This window comes from Toxorhynchites rutilus, chromosome 3 (assembly GCF_029784135.1).
Source record: "Toxorhynchites rutilus septentrionalis strain SRP chromosome 3, ASM2978413v1, whole genome shotgun sequence".
In the NCBI taxonomy this organism is placed as follows: Eukaryota; Metazoa; Arthropoda; class Insecta; order Diptera; family Culicidae; genus Toxorhynchites; species Toxorhynchites rutilus.
Genome location: NC_073746.1, coordinates 209,955,317 through 209,973,194, shown reverse-complemented (window position 1 = coordinate 209,973,194; position 17,878 = coordinate 209,955,317). Strand labels below are relative to the sequence as shown.

The 17,878-nt window shown below is 36.9% G+C and overlaps 1 protein-coding gene across 9 annotated transcripts in view; it reads left to right on the top strand.

Annotated features, from left to right (window-relative positions):
• The first annotated feature begins 205 nt into the window (after positions 1–205).
• Positions 206–17,878, top strand: part of LOC129775002 (serine proteinase stubble) — a 344,680-nt gene continuing 327,007 nt past the window's right edge. For 4 of the 9 annotated variants that reach the window (XM_055779141.1, XM_055779143.1, XM_055779139.1 and 1 more), the window contains exons 1-2: positions 209–924; positions 13,460–13,885. The gene's annotated coding sequence lies outside the window, so the exon portion shown is untranslated. Of the gene's footprint in view, positions 925–13,459; positions 13,886–17,878 lie in introns of all 9 variants that reach the window. The other 5 variants (XM_055779144.1, XM_055779145.1, XM_055779142.1 and 2 more) reach the window with 3 other exon arrangements.

The window sequence follows — 17,878 nt, the reverse complement described above, 5'->3', positions numbered from 1 at the left end:
CCCTATTCGAGTGATTCGTTGATCCCCATTCATTCTTCGCGGAGTTGTTACTCCGGGGTCTTGAGACAAGTTTTTCTTGTTGAAACGTAATTCTCTTGTTTGCTCCCAAACCGGAGTTTACCTATTACCTTGAATTCGTTGAGCCGCCGTTATGGCCGCCCTGAGCGCGCCCGTTAAAGCCGCTGCTGCCGCCGCCGCGATCACCACCACTGCGCCACCGCCGTTCGCATTTGTGCGGGTCTTTGAGATGATGCATATTATTGTTGGTTGGCTACCGAGGTTTGTCTGCACTTGGTGTGGCTCGATAACGTTACCATCATCTTGGGCTCTCTGCCAGTGGTCCTTCGACTGCGATTCGGTGCAGTTGTGCGGTGGTCTGCGCTCTCTCTTCCAGTGGCATTCGTTTGGGTGGCCGGTTTGTGATACACTTCTTCTGAAAAAGAAAAGAAGCAAAACATGAGTCGACTTCCGGTGGCACTTTTCTGTGTGGATTATAATCGTTCTAAATTGTGCAATTAATCTCGTTTTGTGGATTAAGGGTTCTGTGCTGCTTCTGTGTGTGGCGAAGAATAACTCGAAAAGTGTGTAAAGCTTTGATTTGGTGTTGTGTTGCGCTAAGCCGAAATCTCGGATTCCGTTGTTAATTTGAGGAACGAATTGGCCGCTGACAATTTAGTGGAATTAAGTGAGATATTTAGTGGTACCGAATGTGGAAAATGTGTGAAATGATTGGACGCGTTTGTCATTTAACTGAAAACCAAATGGTGTTAAGGGAATATATTTGTGCATAAGTTGTGAGGAATATATGTTTGCTTCAGCATTGAACTTAATATTGTTTCATATCATGGATTAATACTCTGGAGTACCGAAACAGAAAAAAAGTTGCTGCTTAGTTATAATTTGCGAATTTTGAATTTGCATATGGTAAGTTGTGATGTTTATCTCGAGATTGCCATACTTCGGAATTTTCGATATTGTATACAACTTTAAGATTAGTAATGTCTCCATGGTGGACTTGAACACCGGAACCTCTTTGTCATAATGAGATACTGTACATAGTTTCAAATGAACCAAGCGTGTATTATTTCTACAAGCAGCAAATTCAGATTTCGATGTCAAATAAAATGGCTTGATTGTACTTTCAAATGGAGCAGAATAACTGGTATTTTATTTAAATCAGAATAATCTTGCAGTCTTAACTGTATAGTACTCCAATGCTTTAACCATGTGCTGTGTTGATAGCATTGAAGTCCCCCGACCTGGAGGTTCAAAAAAACATGCGTTGTTGACGTTATATTAAAGGGGATTCTAGTGTAGAGACACGAATTTTGGACGTTTTTTTGAGCTCCGTAAAAATAAAACAAAGAATATTTTTGCTATCCATTATATCACTATTTGTTCATCTATCTTTGAACAATAAAACAAAAATTGAACGGAGAAGAAATATTCACAACTAGAATAGTTAAGAGCTGATGAAGTGGGAGGGTTAAAAAAAAGTTGTGCCATGGCGTACACGATTTTAGCCCTTCTGGTTATCTCAAAACAAAAAAATCGAACAGATTCTGAATCAGTAAATATGCCGTCATCGCATGAACTTCGGACAGGTAAAAAACATGTTTTTTGACAAAATGGCGGCCTTTGGAAAAACAAAATTCGGTTTAAAATGTTTTTTATTACGTTTCCTGATTTTTTAAAAATAGTAAAATTAAAAGAAAAATATACGAGAGGTGCCTGCAGATTGTATTCATATAAATTAGACATGAATCAGTTCAGTAGAACTTGAGATATCGTGTACACCAGTTTGAAAAAAAATAGTTTCGAGAAAAACGCGTTTGAAGTTCGTTGCTAATAGTTCGGCTGAAAAGTTCATAAGGTTGACGTCTAGATGGCGCCTTTAGCAAACATCTACTTGACTATCACAAAGCACCATCTTTCAATGAATACGTGTCAAAATTTTACAGCAATGGGTCGATTGGTTTGTGAGTTACAGCATTGAGAGTGAAGCAACTTTTGTTATTGGGGAAAAATGGAATAATTAGAATTTCGTGTATTGATTGTAAAATTACATGAATTGGACTTTGAATTGTTTCCGGCATCCACCGTATTCTCCAGATCTGGCCCCAGCGTCTATTTTCTGTTCGCAGACCTGATAAGAATGCTCGCTGGCAAGAAATTTAAGAGTGATTATGAAGTGATTACTGAAATTGAGGCTTATTTTGAGGAGAAACCGAAAGAGTACTATTAAAAGACGCTTTTAATAAATAATTAAATAAAAATTAATAATTAAAAGACGCTTTTTATCTCATTTATACTGCGATGCGTTAAAATGAATGAAGCAAATCATCCATAAATAAGTTACCCTATGTTCTTGGGGTCGTTAACTTACTGTAGAAGCACTCAGTAACTTCGATTATTACTGCATATTGCGTAACTCATCGGAACATCCCGGGTATCTTATTGAAATTCGAAGAATGCGTAATAAAACATGTGAATTTCATATATTATTGCAACAGACCTGTTTCTACGGGAAGTTAATGAATCCCTTCATTGTATAACTATGATCTTCTCACAGTAAAGTATCAAATTATCATTTATATCTAAGAAGAATAATTTTTAACAACAATAGTATGCGTTTACAAACAAACAAACTCATAAACTCATTAAACTATCCATGAATCATTGGATTTTGTGTTGAGCACAAATGCAAATTATTTGAAAATATAAATTAATTTGTTTATTTGTTTCCCAAAGTGTTTTTCCGGAACATTTCTGTCCATTTCTGTCAAAACTATTATCCGAGTACTAAATAAATCTGTTTCTAGAACTTCGTCTACGTATGCGCGGTGTGTAAATTATGTTTAGGGAATGGTAGTGAAAACGAATTTTGTTTAGAGGTTATATTAATATTTGTTAATCTGATATTTTCCTTCGGCACTGAGTTTCTTATTATAACCATTCAATAGAGATTTAAACTCGTGATCCAATTCGTTTCGAGAAATGGTGATGCGATTTCGAAATTGACGCGTATTCAGTGGCTTGTGACTCATCGAATTATCGTGTAGCAGAGCGCAACATTGTGGATTGTGATATTTGAGTCGAATTCGGTGAATTCTGGTCATCATTTGCTTCAAAATACTGTGGTAATATTTTTCAGTAAACGTTTGGAAAGGTGGCACAAATTTATACTTACCCGTGCATTATTTCTTGTCCCGGCAATTGCTGACCCCTTTATAAGGCATATTAATATAACAAAACCACGATTTTAGAGCGCCTGCGGAGAATTCTGTTTAAATTCGTTGAAAGTGCAACAAGTAGATAAGTTTTTCACTGTAAGCGTTCTATTTAGAATCTACTGTGTATGATCATATAGTTTTTTTCAGTGTAGTAAATTGCAAATTTGAGAAAAAATTCAAATTTTTAATTTTTTTCTTTGTAAGTCTGTATAATAAAAAAATTCTCGATGCATCAGAAATTCTCACCCACACCGAAGGAAACGATCTCATTCGTGGATACCGAACAAATGAAGCTATGAAAAAGTGTATAAATGCAGAAAGCCAAAACGTGCGGTCCCAGGCGTATGTCTTACAGATTTCTTTGCGGTCCTTAATGTGTTAAGAATAACTTCAATTTTATGCTTGGAAACTCATATGTTCCAAAACATAAATGCAGTTTTTTTGCAGTTCTTGCAGTTCATTATTCTTTTTTCGAATAATTCTATCAAATGTTTCAAAAACAATGTTTTCCGATATTTTTTTTCTACTAAAATTAGAACAAACCGAAAAGTAGAATATTTCTTGTGGAGTGGGTGAAACGGGCATTTAGTGGGGGTATAATGTACAGGTTTATAATATTCGAAGCGTAGAAGTTCATCGCTCGCGAGCGAAATAATTTCATAAACGTTGGTGTGTTTATTGATCGTTGGCAAGTATTCCTTGTTCCAGCGCTGTCACATTTAGTCCATAAAATACTACGAACGTTTCTAAATTGTATTGATCTATCAAAAGGTTGGTGACTAAATCCAGAATAAGAAGAGGATTTGCAAGATGTGCATTTGGGTGCATTTGGGTAAAGATGGAATGTTTCTTACTTATCCCACTTCGGGCAGCTAGCTATACTTTAGACGAAGCTTTTGTTTCTTTATTGATTTATTATCTTTCTTCTCTTATTCATGGCCAGATTCAATCGAAATAGCATAATCTTTTGAGACCTCTGAACTGTCTTCGCTTTCTGCAACAATTATTCCTCCTGCTGTAGTTCTTTGGCCCGGAGTTCATTTTCCAGGCCTTTTACATCTCCGGAGGGTTATAACCGAACATTTAGCGACACTCTTTTCGAGAAAGTTTATAGTGCACCAATACGCCAAACGATCCATGAGCTCCTGCAGTTCTCTGCAGTCAGCTTAATTTTGAACAATTAGAAAAATTTTAAGATCGTCAGCATAAATCACTAGTCCACCGTTTCGCAGAACAGCAATGGACCTAGATTACTGCCTTGTGGTACACCAGAACGTGGCGAGAAAAGCGCCGAATCACAGGATCCAGTTTTGACGCAAAGTTGCCTGTTGCCCAGATACGAATGAAGCCAGTTGCGCATTCTCTCCGATACTCCGAGTCGAAATAGTTTAGCCAGTAGGATTTCATGATTTACGGTGTCGAAAGCAGCTTTGATATCCGTGTACACTGCACCCACCTGTAATCCGTCGTCCATCGCACCGATGCAAGTCGAAGTGGATTCGCAAAGATTACTCTCTACTGATCGCTTTGGATAAAAACCGTGCTGGAAAGGACTAATGTAGCTTCTGCATGAACTAAACAAGACAGCATTCACAATATATTCTAGACATTTTGATGCCGACAAAGATGTTATGCCACGATAGTAGTAGAAGGATATAAATCTTCTTTATGCTGGAAAGTCTTTGCTAGGAGTAAAATTAGAAGACACTTTCCAACTCCAATTTGTAATGAGATGTAATATTATCACGCTCATCCCCAACAGCATCATTAGCTATGTAGATAGCGTGATCGTGTAACACAGTCTTGCATTCCAGCCGACCTTGGTTCGATTCCCGTTATCGTCGTTTGGGTGCAATCTCAAAAAAGATGAAAAAGAAAAAAGAAAGAGATGTCTGCTTCCATACATACATCCATTTTTAAAGCGTTGGGGGACATATGAAATTATTTGACTATTTGACGTTTCAAGGCATGGAATGACATGTTTTCTGTCGAAAATGAAATGCTTTCTGACAACGCTAGTTTTGGGTGTAGAAACATTTGCACCCAGGGCGGAAGAGTCGATTTGCACTCCCATTCTCCGTCAGAAATCATATTTATCCAATTTCTTCATATAAATTCGGTTCAGTCTGCACTCCTAAAATGGTGCACCCGGGGCGGTCCGACCCTTTCGCGCCCCACAGTCGACGCCACTGGTTCGCTGTTCCTGTAGGATTCGGTTCATCTCCATCTGCCTTCTGGCTCTGCCTTCTTGCGATTATCTGAACCCTTTTAGTTGTGTGTTTCCTGATGTTTTAACGGAATTCCGTATCGAATAAGTATTTTATGTACATAATATGAAACGAAATGTGTCTGATAATAATTTTAAATTCTAATAATGAGTTTTAATGGGAATATTTGGAAATGGAAATGGAATAGACATCAAATGACATTTTCGCATAAAACAGCGAAAAAATTAAAACCGGATAGAGATTATCACCATCACCATCAGTTCGTTTCTTCATCGAGTTTAATTTTACATAGAAACCCAGGCAAACAAATGAGTTTAAATCAATAAAATTTACCAAATTATTATAAATTTAGATTAGAATAAAACATCGCGATTCTGCAATCTATCTTATTTGTGTGAGTCAGTTTGCGCACGAGAAAAACATCTAGCCCCCCTATAGTTCATGTCGTACCACGTTGATCGCAGATTGTACATATACAAACGCATCACTTTTGTATTGTTCATTTTCGGTAGACATGGAGAGGTGTATAGTTTATCGATCCGATTTTGTCTTTGAGATGTTCATCCAAAGTGTATACTTTATTTTCGCCAGCTTGTAATGGTCTAATGCAGAGGTACTAAACCTTATTTTCATAGGGGCCACAAACACGTGTTAGTGGTGTCACGGACCTCAAAAAAAACAAAACAAATAAAGGAGGGTGATGCTCAAGACACGAGTGAATTTTCAATATAAAACTACGAAATTATTGCCGACGAGAACAAACATTAATTAAATTTTGATGATGAAACTCTTTGATACAAATATTTGATAGCAATGATAAGGGCCGATGAATGAGTGCTTTCACGGAGCGAGGAGCGCAAACGTTTCGCGGAGCATTTCTAGTAGATTGTCACATTAATTCTAAGCATTAACATGTACTGTTGATTGATCGTTGTCTAGATCACTGAAACTGAAATATTGATCTTCTTGAATAAATCTATAAGTAGTTTTTCAGTATCTCTTAGCAAAATACCATCTCCAACACAGAACAAAACATCTCAGAAGATGCAGTGCGTCAATAGAAAATCCGAACCGAAAGCAATAGCATCGAAACAAATTTTCCATCAAAGTTTTAAGTTTTCCATCGAAGAACACAACTCTCAACGCTGAAAAATACCTTACGTCACCCTTAACCCGGAAACAACAATTGAAATCCCGAGAATTGAACGATCGATTAAAAAATGAAAAAATTACAAATAAGTCATTCACGATTTAACAGTCATACAGCTAGCGATCGGACGGTAGCACGGTTTTCCAAATGGTATTTCTCAAGCCCGAGTTGTTCAGTTTGATTTTGCAAATTGGTCTTTCTCAAGGCTAGAGGCGAGTTAATTGAAAAAAATACTTAAAGCCTCTATAATCCAAAACAACATCATTACACTAATAAATCCAAACACACTCCTGAATTCACAGAACCTCTCACGTAACGCACGTAACGTAACGCACTCAGTATGCATCGCGACATTCTTCTCGTACTACACACAGTGCGGCTCTCTCACTACCGTTATCTATATGATGACGCAGAAAAACAACAATTCGTACAATCTCCACGTTATGAAAACCGACGACTACGTCCTATTTAATATTTTTTTTCTGCTTTGATTCTGCTCTTCACTATGCTTGCTTATTGCATATTCTGAAGACGCATTTTTTGTGAAAATATTGTTCAAAACAGTTGCAAAATAGAAACGGATATTGGCCAGGACGAGAACAATATTCAGAGAACTTTCACTGACAGCCGAAGACATGCATGGACAAATATTGACTAAGATGGACTTCCAAACAGGTACTCATATCTATAGTTTTTTTTGTGATTTCAATAGTTTGCCTTCGAAGCAGTTCAGAGCTATTGGAACAAGTTTTTGGATCAATAAGTAACCAGCATGATTTGCAAACCTATTATCTGTCGAATGAGGTGATTGACATACCACTTTGTTCAACTGACAAAGTGGTATTCACGCTCGAAACTTAACTTTCCGAACATAACGCTCCCGTTCTAGAACTTTGAAACTTACACCCCAGTACAGATTCAAATATGATGTGATGCAAAAATACAAAGGTACTCTTCACCGGACGGCATGCAAATCGACGCGGTGCCCCCACCGAATAAAATTGCAACATCTATCTCCCATTCATCCTTAGATTCGAGCAAAACCACTATGTACAGGGTTGCCAATAGCAATTTTCAAAAAACTGGAAGATTGCTCTTAAAAAACTGGAAGAAAACTGGATCTTGTAAAACCGTTTTATTTTACGAAGATCGGATTTGATTTACCCAAAATGATTCCAATGCTTGATAAATTAAATTTCCTTCGAAGCTTCATGCAGTATTTAAAAAATATAATTTATACATAAAATGTCAAAATAAACCATTCGAGCGAATTAAAATGACCTTTCCCACCACTCGAACATAACTGTGAAACAATATTTGAGGAGCTTTTTTCTAGAACCTGTAGAAAGCAGGGTTTTTTTGGCAGAACTTGAAAAAATCGCATTTATTGCTTCATGGTCATAAAATCACTGATACATGAGCGTCGCAAAACTGCGACAATCGTTCCACCATATTATTCCAATACTAATATAAATTTTTATTACTTTTTTTATTTTATTATCTATATTATTTATTATCAGTTATTCAAAGGACAGGAAGGATGAAGGAGGATTATCATATCTACAAATTCTCTAGTCTTTTTGAAACGCAGAATCTGTAGTTTCAAATCATAGATTTTTTGGCATTCATACAGAATTCACTGATTTTTTTTCAAATGACGTTTCAACATTAGTTATGGTTTGATGTCAATAATACTTTTTTCCATCTAACCTATTTTATTCATTTAATCATTTGTATCGTTTTGAGTCAGACGAGTCACTACATTTTGACATACGTATTCAACGTGATATCCTGTTTTCACATGTTCGATCTAAGGCGAGAAAATACAAAGTTCTGCACCATCGGTTAGCGTTACAATTAATAAATAACACTGTTTACCTTTCTCTTACTGGTGCACTTACTAAAAACAGATAAGAGTCATAAATTGAAAAAAAAAACTAGATATTGTTCGCGTCGCGAAAATTCTCCAAATCTGAGTGCTTTTTGCTCTCCGGGATTCTTAATATTTTCCTACCTATCGAACGCACTTATTGATACAGTCTATTGCAATTTAATTATAAAATTTACCATAGTAAATGGCAAATAGGAAATAACGTTGAAAAAAGCTTCTAATTTCCCATATATTCATGTTGTTTCCCTAACACGGTCAGTGTTAGGTCTAATCCGCCTTAGGAAAACGTATTGCGGTTTGCACATTTATAGTTATGTTTCGCACAGTCTAGAGTGAATTTTCTAATATTAAATGATATTAACTCCATTCATGAAATATGGAAGCCATTGAAAATATTGAATTCTACCGCAACAAGATTGCTCTTACTGGAATCCGTCGTTAGACATAACCTGGAGATGTTCAACAACGACCGAAACAAAATAGTGAAACTAATTTTGAATCATTTGAACGACTCCATGACCAAACCTGTTCTTTTACTATTTATTATTAGGTAAAACAAAACAAACTTAAAAATCCAAATTAAATCAAATTAATTGAGAAACCAGCAAAATTTCTCTCTCTCGAGCTATATATTTTCAGAATAATACGATTTGAACGACGAAAGCTCGAATAAAACATATTAATCCAACATATTATCCAACATTTTTTTTAGAATGAGAAAATTCTATTAGAACCTTTCCGTAACCTAAGCATACGATCATATGCTATTTTTTGTTATTCCAACAGTTTATTTTATTAGGCTCATTTACAGCAATTCAGCTGTAACAGAGCCGAATTCATTCGTGTACATTTTTTATCTTAAGATAACTTTTGTTGCGTATTACACTGTTACCATTTTGAGGCGTAAGAGTATCGCTATCTATCGATAAACATTTGTTTTATCTATAATACAGTAGCCGTTTAGGCGTAAGAGAATTCCTATTCTATCGATGCACAACACATGTCGCCTTTTTTCGGCGTAAGAATATTGCTATTGTTCGAATGTTCACAGTTGGGCTGTTCATAGCGGGACTGTTGATATGAGGCTTCCTTTGTTGCGTTATTAATAGTGCCAGTTACCGATGCAGCAGACCGAAAATGTGAGCGGTAAGGGACTGGGATTACCGACACATGATGATTGTTGCGTGGACATAGTAGCTAGAATAACACACTAAGATGGTCAGTTGAGGGGCTCTGAGTTATGAGCTCATGATCGTTCGCTTAGTAGCGGACACGCAACCAATTAGGCTACGAAGACTCCCCACCGTATATGCTATGATATATACTGAAACTAAGTGATACTAAAGCTAAGATTATTTTTCAAAATTTTTCTTATAATTTTTAAAACAGATATCAATTCAGATTTCCGGAGAAAGAAAACCTAGATGAAAAAGATTTTTTGAGATCAAAAATACATATTTTATTGTAGCAACCCTAGGAGGGATAATATTTATACATTGTGAATTTATTTTACATGAAATGGGTAAAACTGAAGCAAATATAATAAAAAAACTAGATAAAACTGGATGATATTTTAAAAAACTGGAAGATTTTAGGATTTAACTGTTTGACTGGATCGAGAAAAAAAAACTGGAAGAATCCAGTTTAAACTGGAACATTGGCAACGCCGACTATGTGTGTGACTGATAGCTGGAGTGAGACGACTTAAATGATGATGTTTTGAATTAAAGCGGCTTTATAATTCATCAGCTCATTCGCTTTTAGCCTTGAAAAAGACCAATTTGGAACATTAAACTAAACATTCGGCTTTGGGAAAGATAATTTCGAAAGCCTTGCTGACGTCTGGTCGCTAGATAGATTACTGATGAATTGTGGATACTGTAATTTGAAATTGCGAATGGCATGTTTATACTCAATTAATGGTGGAGCGGTGGAGCTAACATTGCAATATTTTCTCTATCCACATTATCCGTAAATGAATGCTGCATTTGTTTTTCGAGGTTGTAATTCATAACCCTCCCCATCTGGCGGCTGCGATTAATGCTTTTCGCTCTTTCGAGGTTCCGACCTATTCCAGTTAGTGTTTGCCGATTGAACGTTTTTCTGAATAATTCACTTTTGTTTGTTCAAATATGTTATTGCAGAACGCATTTTGCCCAGTGACATTCGTTTGTTGTTACATGCAACACAATGACACAATAACGATGAGGCAGTCTAGTGCACGCCACCGGTGATACGCGCCGGCGTGAATGTGTTAAATATTGTACCTAGCTGATACATATTTGGCCACGAGAACACGATAGGAAGATGTGTATTCTTCCAAATTTCCTTAATTAAAATAAATGACGAGTTAGGGAACCGGCACGTGGCAGCTCCGGCAACATATTCTTCTCGAGAATTCCTTCATGCATTTGTTTGACACGCGTGGTGTATGACCGAATCGAATCCGCAGATACATTTAACACCTTGATCACCCCGTCACCCGGATGTGGGTGACACTTTCTCGTTCAATTTGAATAGGATTTTTAAACGGAATTTGATAAAATGGGCACTTAAATGTAAATATGGGTTATGAAGAATAATCAAATCAAAAACATAAAAATCTACTTTTTATACTATTCTTTTAAACGGTTTTATTTAGCATTACCTACTGTAAATATGTTTGTATGTTTATCTGCAGGGTTGTTCCACATCAATGGAAATTTAACCTCCTTCGTGTTGACCGATTGATCTGAAATTTGGAGCACGCCTTTATCTCTGCTGTCGTTATAAAACTTCGTATTCTATGATCTTGAAAATCCAAGATGGCGGCCGCTACAAAATTGCGGACTACATATTTTATCAAAACCCCATCAATATGGGTATCAAATGAAAGGGCTTGACTAGTAGAACATACTTATTTGTGAAAAATCACATTTTAAATGTACTGTTGACAAATCAATATATTTATGTCGTCTATAGTAAGTTCTTCTAACATGTCGTCCAGGTCTTCTCTTGCGTAAAGTTCCTCAATATCCTAATCGGAACTCGATGAGATAATACTCGAAACTTTTCTTCTGACGCTTCGCACTATTTCGTCGTTACTACTTCCCTCGCTTTCATATTTACTATTACGCCGTCCGGTGAACATTTTAAGGATGAAAAAAACACATGTGTGTCTAAAAAATATACATAATAGACATGTTGTTTTTTGAATAAACAGGGGCTTCTCCGCGTTGCGCAATTATCATTCTCTGCCAGGCGCAAAGAACGATGAAAACGAATTACGTGAAAGATCGGAGTTGCCAAATGTGATATACTTTATGACGATTATTTTCCCACAAATGTGACATATGTTCTCAGTATGATATATTCACAGAATCTTCGCAATAAATTGAACAGAATATTCCATATTATCCAATAAAATTGTAGTTATTCATCGCCATTTAATATTGTGTATAAAGCAAGTACTTCCGGTTGAATTTCATTTTTTATTATCATTTTCAACGCTGTAAATTTTATTAGGTAATATTTTTATAAGTTTTCTAATCAGCAGTCGGTTGATTACATTCGGATTCAACAGAAAAGTAGACCTGAATCGAACCCGAATTCATTATTATCGTTGCCCGCTTTTTTCTCTAGTGCACCGACAGTTGAATTTGGGCCCCGCAAGAAACTCGACCGAATCGCTCAGGGCGACGAAGGTTTTAAAGAACACGCACAATAATCTATCAATTATCAAATCTATCAATAACGCAGTCTTGTTTAAAACGTGCCGAATCTGATATATTTAAAAACATGTATGGGTTAAGGAACCGTAACGATGACGTACCGAAAATTTTTAGAGAATTTCCGATTCGATTAGAATGCAAACAATCCTAATCCGTTCAGAGCTGAAATAATTATGAACGTTTAAATTATTTCATAAAAAACGTGATCTATTCTCTGATTTGATATCATATATTGATATGTATTTGGCAGCTTAATGAACTGTTAACTGTAGATGTTCCCGTCATCTCTCTGATAGTAGAATGATGTTTAATTATTTTTTCTCAAGTGTTCAGTGTGAAAAAGCCTACAATTTTTTGGGCGGCTGCTCGCACTGATATTTGCTTACCTTCCCTGAAAACTGTTAGTGATTATTCAGCATCTCTTAACAGCGTCCGTCCGTCCGTCCTTCCGCCCGCCCGTATGCTTCTTAATGGGGGAAACAATGAATGATTACCATCAGTACATGCGCCTATGCGCGCATATTCTAGACAGCATGAGTTATCAAGTGTTGAAAATGGTCCAACGGTTTTCTCACATTTGGATGCTAATCGAAGAAAATGGATCGTATGTTACGAACCGTTGTTTCGTTTAATCTCTCGGCAGCATACTGGTTAGCCATGTGTTCAAATTTTCGTTTCGGCTTGTACTGTTCAGTTTCCGCAAAAATGTTTGTCTGGAACACATAATTTGATACATTCCATGCGTTTTAATTAATCTCAATTTTGAGACGTCATACTTGCTGTTGATGATGACGATGATGATAGGAAACTACTTGGTACTTTCGGAAACCAATTTGTATGCTTTGTCAACTTTACATCAGCGAAACAAGACATTAACTGGATTTCTCCATTATGCTACGCGGAAAGCTTTTCTCGTTTTGTCAGGGTGACATGGAATGGAATGGAACACAATTTCCCGTCAGCAAAACACCGGTTCTTTGATACGTTTCAAATGTCAAACAACTGTTAACTGCGTCCAGTTTAAATAGTAACAGAAGCCTTCCCTCAACTAACGGACTGTCGCGTTTTTTTCTCTTACCCTAAGTAAGAATCCAGCTGATTGATGTCCATTACGTAAAATGACTGAAACTCATACTGCTATCATTGATACAAATCGTCTCGAAGAACTTGCTCGAGGGCTTGAAAAATCGCTATTTAACTAGAAGGCCAATTAATTTCAGTGTTCACTTTACTTATTTCTATTTCAGCACTTTGAGTAAACTGGACCGGAATGAACCCGTTTTCCGTTTGTTTTGCTTCTCCGGCTTGTGTCACCTAATTATGTAAGTGAGTGAATTGAACAGTTTGGAATAAAAGTGAAAACGGTGCAGTGTCGAGTGGATCTGACAGGTGGTCACTTCAAAGTTGAATAATTACGGCAAAACCAGCAAAACAATGAGCGTGAAGTAGAAGGGCCAAACTAGTTCAAGTGAAGAGAAGTATGCCGGAAATTGGCGTGTTTGGGATTTTCGTCACTTAACCACGCGTCGAAATCTTCTTTCCGACGCCTTTCGGTCCGAATCGTCGTCGAAGTCGTCGTGAATCGGCCACAGAGAACGGTTTCTAGTGGGATCAATAACGTGGATTTGATCGTATAAAGGAGGAGGCGAAACAACAGACAACAACTAATTAAGGTAATATAACCAGGTGCCTTCTCATGCCATCGTTTTGTTCTTTCCCAGTTTTATTCCATCTTTAGAATGGAGCCAGCTCGTGTGTTAAGGGGTTTTTATAACTTTTGGCGATCGTTTTATTAACCTTTCAGGGGCCAGTCAGGCGACTGTATGGGTTCTATACAGATTATGTAGTCGGGTTTTACTTTCATCCGCATAGAGTTCATCGTCCTCCCCGAACCAACTTAATGATATTTACGAAGATTTTCGATTGCGTGCATCCTCGTTTTGGTGTCTTATGCAGTTCACAGTTTCGAACACTAACGATTAATTTTTTTTTCGAAATTTCCAAACCAATACCAGAGAGCGGTCCACGAACTCTTCCCTTGGCATTTTTTTACGACCAGCTGTGTGGATTGAATTACTCGGTTGAAAATAAATCTTTTATAGCTCGTGCAAAATACTGCGGACCGTGAAATACATTTATTGGGATGAATTTGCACGAATATGGCATTTATGGCACCGATTACTGTAAAACCGAAATGGGTGTGAGTTTTTCGAATTTTGTTTCTCTAGATTTGATCTTCAACCGTAATCCGGTGGCCTTGGTTAGTTTTCCCTGTTATTTGTTTCTTTAGGTCTAGGGTAGCCTTTCATGGAAAAAGCACTGCACCATTGGCTTAGAGTTTATTTGTAAACCAAGAATTGTACGAATCTTACTCTCATCTGGAATATTGAAATTCAGAGTTTCTCGCATCCATCGCATCACATTGTTACCGATCACGTGTCTTTACTATAGTATGCTGAAAATCCCGATGGAAAGCAAACATCCGATCATTAAAATTGGTTCAAAACAAAAGGAAAACATTACACCAGGGTCGGACAACAGCCGAAAACGCGGTTGGCTTCTTGTTTCAAGTGCACTGTTTTGGCCAGCCAACGTTCAGCCCTGGCCGGAAGAGGCAATCGAGGTGGCGAGATAATACTTGCAACAGAAAGCAAAACCAGTATTTTCAAATTTGGAAGAAAGTGGCTGCTAAACCAATTTGATCCGATCCGAGCTGCTACTGTGTGTTCCCCTAAATGGGCAGACAAATAAACTAAAAATTAACCCAATGGATGCACTCTTCACAAACTGTACCACACACGAGCATTGGGTTTACTTTATGCAGCCACAATTCGCTAGGCTTTTTTCCGATGATGGTTTGAAATCGAGGCCTGAGGCGATGGCGACCCTTGTTTTGTCAGTTTGGAGTAGCTTGCCACATGCTGCAAGCTATATCATCGAGTTGCAGAACATGGGACAACCATGAATGGAAACACGAGTTAGTCAGTGCATTTCAATTTCAAAAAAGTGCTTGCCCAATGTCAGTCTGGTGTGCATATTGAATAATATGAACATTACAACAAGAGTAATGTCACCAGTCTTGTAGAGGCTTACAATGGCTAGAGATTCGAAACAAATCTGATATATCTAAAAGAATATGAATGTTTTTATTCACATGAACAGAGTATTGTATATATTTGTAGTATATAATTGTATATAAGTATTTAATAGTAATTCCAGACACTTTCCGCCAAAATGCAATGATGTATGTAAAAGTAATGACAGCTACATGTAATGCGAGACTGTTCCCCGTGTCTCGTATCTTTTCTCACTTATTTTCGTTGATTGATTTTTGTACATTTTCGTTGTGTACAAAATATGTTTAATATAGCTTAAAACAAAAAAAGTAACTGAAATAAATATTGACAAATTGTAGCTTTTCGTTGCGCTTAATACAGTGGAAGACATTCGTTTAGCCGCGCCCTATTTTTCCTCAACATTTTTAAAAATAAGTCAATTCTTTGTACAGTTTTGTTCATAAAAGTCTATTATTGTTTATTTTCATCAAATTCATTTGAAAAAAAAAACAATAAATTCACTTTTTAAAGCTTTTAAAGTGTTGCCATATTGATTATAGCCCAACACTCCCGAATTACTGTACGGAGCGCGTTTGCATAGACCATCTCGGCCAAAATTCTCCATAGGTTCTCTATGGGATTGCAATCGACTGCAAGCAAGTCATTCAAGAAGCGGAATGTTGTTCCCGGTAAGGCATGCCTTCGATTGCTTGGAATCATGGATCTATGCATAATCCTGCTGAAAAAACGACATCATCGGTAGCGTTATTCTCAATATGGCCAATCAAAACGTCCTCCAGTAATTGGAGATACTTTTCGGAGTTCATTCGGGTGAAAATGAAACAAATGGGAAGCTTTCTGTGGTAGGAAACGAACCATCCAAATTGAACTTTTTTCGCCGGAAAATACAACATTCCTCCATTCTAGTTTCCATTGCATGTATTGCCGGGCGAAAATGAGATGGTTCTGCTTATGGGTGGCGGTCAGTTTCGGCTTCCCTTGAAGTTTCTTCCACATGATGTTTGCTGACTCATTCAAGATGCGCGCAATATGCCTCTTCGTTACTGGAACAACCGATTCTGCCTTAATGCATAAGAAGGACATCGTTTCCTGGTTGCTTCGTGTCTTATTCGACCTTTAAGACGCTAAGTAACTTTGGTGTTCCCATTTGTTGGTCGTTATATCCCATATTTCTGGCACTATTTAGAGAAATTTCGTACCACTTTCTCAGCGATTTCGAGCGATTAGAAAACTTTTGTTCACTGAATATTATTATTATTTTCCGCCCCTCTTCCGTCAATAGAATACCTTTCGCCATTCCTTTAAAGTCTACGTAAATCACTAATCTGACCAACTTCTTACGTTGCACATTCAATATTTATCTTGTAAATTGAACATTCCCAAGTATTTTTTCAAAAAAGACAGATAAAGGCTTGGTGATTATGCGAAAACCTGATTTTTATGCCCTGCGGCTAAACGTATGTCTCGAGAAAAAACGACGTTTGAATGTTTATATCCACCGACGCCGCCTTGTGTGTGTGTGTGATTGTGACGCACGTCCTTTCAATAAAATTGACTTAAATATACTACAACTACAGCAAATAAGTATCCCGATAAAAAGAACATTCCTAGTTGTTTTTTAAGTGTTTCAAGTTTTTTTTTCAAGTGCGGCTAACCGAATGTCTATCACTGCATGTACTCTTCAAAATCAAATATTGTTTGGGAAGAACAAACATAGGTCTAAAACAGTGATTTTCATCGGTGGGGAATCCCCCCCTAGTGGGGAATTTGGTCATTAAAAGGGGGGAAACGTGCAAGGGAATATACATTTACTTTGTTCTGAAGATGACAATGATTAGCAAAAATTTCCACAACAGCTTTATTCAACACGCTTAAATTTGCGATCCTTGGCAAGCATTTCCAAATCTGAAATGTAGTGTTCAAATGAACAACTTCGCAATGTTTGAAAGACTTTCGTCAGTGAATGATGATGGAACAGACGATGAAACAGTACAGAAGACCATAAAAAAGGAAATTGTACAGCATATGTCAAGACTTTTTACAACAAGTTAAACTTGAAACAAATTCAAAAAAAAACTTGAAAAATATCTTATATCAAAGAATAAGATTTGGACATGATTTGAAATGCTTTCCGACTAGTAGTGCGAATGTTTCGGATCAATTTTATCGATCTACAATTGATCGATTCTTATGCCGATATGCGAAATAAGCGTTACGAGCAATGTTACCACATTGAAATCTGTATTTACGAGCTTAAAAATCTTTTTTTTCTGTACAGAAAATAAAAAATCTGTATTGCGGATTATGTACCTGATAAGAGTTTTGCGTTAGATTTAAGTACGAAGTAATAATTGCATACTTGTAGTGAAGTGTATAGATTCTGCTAATACATATTTTTAAGCTCGTGATCACTGGTATAGCTTGCCAGTAGTACATACATGGCCTTGCAGAACTTGACCTTGATGTCGTTTGACAACAGTACTTCCCCCTCGGATTTTAAAAAAATTACTTCGATTTGATTATTGCGTTCACAGTTTCTGCAGCGAGACGGTTTCAAACTTTTGTTTTGTTCCCATTATATTGCGAAAA